The sequence below is a fragment of the Chiloscyllium plagiosum genome, unplaced genomic scaffold, assembly GCF_037043375.1.
Source record: "Chiloscyllium plagiosum isolate Xiang-an unplaced genomic scaffold, Cpla_swu_hap1 HiC_scaffold_46, whole genome shotgun sequence".
Lineage (NCBI taxonomy): Eukaryota > Metazoa > Chordata > Chondrichthyes > Orectolobiformes > Hemiscylliidae > Chiloscyllium > Chiloscyllium plagiosum.
The window spans coordinates 14,112,024-14,118,124 of record NW_028270184.1 but is presented as its reverse complement, the minus strand read 5'-3'; the positions used below and the strand labels follow the sequence as shown (position 1 = coordinate 14,118,124).

The window sequence follows — 6,101 nt, the reverse complement described above, 5'->3', positions numbered from 1 at the left end:
AGGAAACCGGAGGTAAACCCACGCAGACATGGGGAGAATGTGCAAACTCCACACAGACGGTCACCCAAGGCTATAATCGAACCTGGGACCCTGGTGCTGTGAGGCAGCAGTGCTAACCCACTGAGCCACCTATTATCTAACACCTTGATTGAACAGAACACAAGGAGATCCCAACTGTAAGAAGCTGTTGGAGTCGCGCAGGGATCACTGCTGGGGCCTCAACCTTTTCCATATCAACGATATAGATAAAGGGATCAATGGATTGCTTGCTAATGGAAAGTAAGCTGTAAAGAGATTAATGGAGTTCAGATAGGTTGGGAATGTACAGTAAAAAGTGGCAGATATGAAAGTCTGCCTGTATCCTCTTGGCATGAAGAAAAGAATCACAGTTTACTATTTCAGTGAAGAGAGATTACAGAACTCTGTGGTACAGGCAGATCTGGGTGTCCTGATAGATGTATCACAGAAAGGCATGCAGGTACAGCAAGTGGATAGAGAGGTCAATGAAGTAATTTAGTTCCAGGGGAATGATAGGCAATTTCTGTTACAGTTGTATAGAGCATTGTTGAGATCTGGACCCACTATGCACAGTTTTGGTTTACTTACATAAGTGCACTCGAAACAACTCAGTAGGTTCACAAAACTTGCTCCTGGAATGAAGAGGTTATCTTATGAGGAAAGGATGGTCAGGTTAAATATATATCCATTTAGATTTTAGTGAGGGAGAGGTGATCTTACTGAGACACGAGAAGTTGAGGGACTGGCAAGGTGGATGCTGAAATGATATTTCCCCTTGTCAGAAACAATAGGACTAAGGAGACACGGTTCAAAACTAAAGAGTGTCCTATTTAAGATGGAGATGGGAATTTTTTTCCCTCAGAGGATCATGAGTGTGTGGAACTCCATTTCCCAAAAATTAATGAAGGCAGGGTCATTTAAAATGTTCAATACAGAACTAGGTAGATCTTTGATTAGTCAAAGGTTTATAGGGAGCAGACATTGGTTGATTGACAGATTGTCATGTACCACAATACAGTGTAAAGTATTGGTTTATATTCTAAACAGGCAGAATATACCATATGAAGTGCATGAGGGTAGCAGAACAGAATACAGTGTTACAGCCACAGAGAAGATGTACAGAGAGAGATCAGAATTAACATCTGAGAGATCCATTCAAAAGTCTGATAACAGGGAAGAAACTATACTTGAATTTGTTTGTAAGTGTATTCAAACTTTTATATCTTCTGCCCAATGTAAGGGGTTGGGAGAGAGTATAACCGGGGTGGGAGGGGTCTTTGCTTATGTTTGTTGGTTTCCTAAGGCCTTGGGTAATATATAGGTGAAGTTGATGGATGGAAGGCTGGCTTGCATGATAGACTGGGAAGAGCAGTTGCCATACCAAGCTATGATGCATCCAGACAGGATGCTTTCTATGATACAACTGTCGAATTGGTAAGAGTCCTCGTTGACATGCTGAATTTCCTTAGCCTCCTGAGGAAAGAGAGATGTTGTTGTTGCATCTACACAGGACAGACTGTTGGTGATCGTCACTCCCAGGAACTTGATGCACTCAAACATCACCTCGCCTCATGCAAACAGGGGCATGCCCTCCACTCCACTTCCTGAAGTCAATGAGCAGTTCCTTCATTTTGCTGATGTTGATAGAGAAATTGTCTTTACGCCGTGTCACTAAGCACTCAATCTCTTTCCTGTATTCTGCCTCGTCACTGTTTGTGATCCAACCTACAATTGTGGTGTCCTTCACAAGCTTGTAAATGAAGTTAGGGGTGGAGTTTGGCCAGGAGAAAGTGAGGACTGCAGATGCTGGAGTACCAGAGTTGAAAAATGTGGTGCTGGAGAAACACAGCAGGCCAGGCAGCATCCGAGGAGCAGGAGAATCGACGTTTCGGGCATAAGCCCTTCTTCAGGAGTTTGGCCACACAGGAAGTAAAGCTGAGACCACTATCAGATTAGCCATGATATTATCCATGGCAAGGCAGGTTTGGGAGGCCCATATGGCCTACTTTTGCTGTAAATTGTATTTTCTGGCATACAAATGAGAGTAAGCTTAGTGGGAATAGGATCAGTTAAGTGGAATGTAAGTCTCAAAGGTGAGGAGAGCTGTCAGAAATCATTTTGGGAGATTAGAGAGAGACTTTTAAAAATGCAATTTCAGGAAATGCTTCTCCAAATCTATCAGAAAATGTAGGACTCCCATTAAAGTTTTATTGTCAACTAACCTCTGAATGACTACATTGTGTCGTTTGACTCAGGCAAGCCTTGCAAAATAGCAACAAATTTTTAAAACTCTCCTGTTTCATCAATCCTAACAATGGATTCTCCACAGATTGTTTTCAATTATCTACAAACCTTTCTTATTAATGCACCAATGAAGCTGGCCTTCGTGCTCCATCCTTTGTAAATTTATTGTAAACCGGATGTTTGAGTCCATGTAGTGGCCGCTGTGTTACGTCACTGAAGTTGCATTTTGAACTTCTGCTTCACTCCATTTGTGTGGCGTCAGTCCATACACCTCTTTCTCAAACATAAAACCGTACCTTGTTCTTCTCTCCCTCTGTTGCTTCCTTAATACCTTTTGAATTCTCACTTTTCCTATGTGTCACTAATATCTAGGTCCTGTACCTCCACTCTGTCCGTAATCACCTGTAAGTGATTGCATATTGATGGTGTGTTAGAAGGAGCTTGTTTCTAGAGAGGAATCACCACATCCTTTTTGGTTCCTTTAACAATTGAATGACGAAGAAGGAGAAAAGATTCGGAGGTGCCGGTGTTGGACTGGGGTGTACAAAGTTAAAAATCACACAACACTATGTTAGAGTCCAACAGATTTATTTGGATGCACTAGCTTTCGGAGTGCTGCTCCTTCGTCAGGTAGGTGATGAAGGAGCAGCGCTCCAAAAGCTAGCGCTTCCAAATAAACCTGTTGGACTCTAACATGGTGTTGTGTGATTTTTTAAAACAGAAAACATCAACTGAGGCTCTGCATAGAAGTAGAGTCATAGAGAAGTACAGCACGGAAACAGACCCTTCGGTCCAACTCATCCATGCTGACCCAGATAACCTAACCTAATGTAGTCCCATTTCCCAGCACTTGGCTCATATCCCTCTAAACTCTTCCTATTCATATACCCATCCCGACGCCTTTTAAATGCTTCAATTGTACCAGCCTCTACCATTTCCTCTGGCAGCTCATTCCATACACGCACCACCCTCTGCATTCAAAATAAGTGGATATGCTTTTGGAAATTTGCAAGGATAACCTCATCTCTTCAAATTCAACTTTTAAAAAAATTTCCTCCACTATCATCGTTATCCTGTTACTGAACACTCCAAAGAACAAAATCTGTTGCAAAATAGATTCAAATACTATAATTTGCTGTAGCAATGCTTTACATATACTTCCTCTAGCTCAAACCCTCACTTTTTATCTGAAATTAACTTAAAGATCCAACACCCTTCCAACAAGGATAATTTTCCTTTGTTCCTCACAGGGTTGTTATCATACTCCTTTCCTTCACAGATATTTATAAAAGAGCTAGCTCCTTGACAATGTCCAGATTTTCTCCTATTGGAGTCAGCAATCTTTTAGCATCCCACGACCAGATGGCAGGAGACGGGCTGAGCAGTATTATCACTGAATTGTTAATCCAAAAACTCAAGCAATGTTCTTCTATCGACTAGTCTTTTATATATATATATATTTGTAATTCCGTGTAGAAACACGCATCCCCCTAACGGCTTCATGGATAAGCCAACACGATTGAGTAGGGATATTGAAATCGGTCGGATTTCTAATTCCAGGTCCCCGACTGAGCCAACCACTGGAGAGCAGCAGCCGCTTCTCTGAAGTCTTATTGACGCTGGTCAGTTTGTGTCTGCGGGAGGCGCAGTCTGTAGCTGAGTGTACCCTCCCGGCAGAAAAGTGAGCACTGCAGCCTGCAAAAGCCAGCAGCGTGCACCAGAAAACATGCACTGCCGGGTTGAGGCGTGAAAAAAAAACGGCATTGGTTTAACGACAACAAGGTTCCTGGCGGTCTGTGTGCCCTATCACTCCTGAGAAAGGCGCTCCCCATCCCCGCTCAATCCAGGCTGGCTCCCAAACAGCCCGGAACTTCCCTCGGAGTCACTCCGAGCCACATGAATCGTTTAAACCGACCTGCAGTCGGGAATAGGGGGGGGGGGGGGTGCTCGTTTTCCCGAGAGTACGAATCTCTCCACTTCTGTTCGTATCCGAACACATTTCTCCCGCTCGAGGGAGAAAAGTATTAAATCCCTTTTCGCAGACCTTCAGTCTCCACTGATGCTGAGTTTCTGTTTTAATGTCACGTCTCCAGCGTCCACAATAAATTGCTTTAACTTTAATGGTGATGATAAATATTTTTAACACTCTATCTCTGTAGGAGGTGACACAAAAGTAGGCCGTTTGCAATGAGGGCCAGTGGCGCAATGGATAACGCGTCTGACTACGGATCAGAAGATTGTAGGTTCGACTCCTACCTGGCTCGTAATAAGTTTTGCAACTCTGCCCCCTGTTTGTGCATGGTTCATTCTCACACTCCGAAAATAAACCGTTCTTTCTCTTTTTCTCCACAGATGCTTCCAGACCTCCTGAGTTTCTCCAGCATTCTCTGTGTTTGTCTTAAACAAAAAATTCTGCCATGTCCCACTCATCCCGTCCGGGCGGCACGGTGGCTCAGTGGTTAGCACTGCTGCCTCACAGTGACCAGGCTTCAAATCCCGCCTCGGGCTACTCTCTGTGTGGAGTTTGCACATTCTCCCTGTGTCTGCGTGGGTTTCCTCCGGGTGGCTCCGGTTTCCTCCCACTGTCCAAAGATGTGCAGGTTAGGGTGAATTGGCCATGCTCAATTGCCCATAGTGTTAGGTGCATTAGTCAGAGGGGAATGGGTCTGGGTGGGTTGCTCTTCGGAGGGTCGGTGTGGGACTGGTTGGGCCGAAGGGTCTGTCTCCACACTGTAGGGAATCTAATCTAATCTAAATTTGACATAAACAGTCAATGCTGAAGACACCAGCAGATCTGGCAGCACCTGGGAAGAGGGAAAAAAAGCAAAGCCAGCATTTCGAATCCAGACCGAGTCCCGTTTGGGAACGGCGCAGCATCCCAGACACTGGCAGGACATTAAGTGATAACAAAAAGCCGAGCATAAGGCTTGAGGAAGGGCGAGCATTAGCTCATCAGAGCGTTGTCTGACCGAATGATGCTGGCTTCCAGTGAGAGCGAAGCGTTTAGGTGGGATAGCATTGCTACTCCAAGGAGCCCCCTGCAGCTCATCAAGGGATAGTTGTAGAAGTGAAACTGCAATGTGCAAGCGACTCGACTGCCAGGCAGGAGATGAGGACTTCTGTTGCAAGCGGAATTCAATCCGGATAGGCGTGAGGGAATGTACTCAGGACAAACAAGAGCCTGGAAAGCACAGAAGATCAGAGAGAGCATATCCGCTGGTGCCTTAACATAGGTCGGCTCACTTGGTTATAAAGGCACGTGGGATAGAGTTAAAAATCACACAACACTAGGTTATGGTCCAACAGGTTTATTTGGAAGCACTAGCTTTCGGAGCGCTACTCCATCAGGTGGTTATGGAGTATAAGATTGTAAGAGACAGAATTTATAGCAAAAGTTTACAGTGTGATGTAACTGAAATTATATATTGAAAAAGACCTGGATTGTTTGTTAAGTCTCTCATCTTTTAGAATGACCATATCGGGTTCAGTTTTTTTCATATGTAAATTGCAAAACCTTTTTAAAAGTTACATTCTCAAGTGAACTTTAACAATTGTTGTCTTGTCGGCCCAGATAACATATTGAAGGCGTGAGCTGTCTGTGTGAGACTGTCTGTGCCACAATGGTCAGACTGTAAACCTTTGCTATAAATTCTGTCTCTTACAATCTTATACTCCACAACCACCTGATGAAGGAGCAGCACTCCGAAAGCTAGTGCTTCATTATAACCTGATGTTGTGTGATTTTTAACTTTGTACACCCCAGTCCGACACTGGCATCTCCAAATCATGACTACGTGGGATAGAGTTTAAGAGCAGGAAGGCGATGCTCGAACTGCGTA

At 44.2% G+C, this 6,101-nt stretch overlaps 1 non-coding gene across 1 annotated transcript; it reads left to right on the top strand.

Annotated features, from left to right (window-relative positions):
- The first annotated feature begins 4,453 nt into the window (after positions 1-4,453).
- On the top strand, positions 4,454-4,526 carry trnar-acg (transfer RNA arginine (anticodon ACG)). Its single transcript has one exon. It is a non-coding gene; the product is annotated as a tRNA-Arg (tRNA).
- The last annotated feature ends 1,575 nt before the right edge of the window (positions 4,527-6,101 follow it).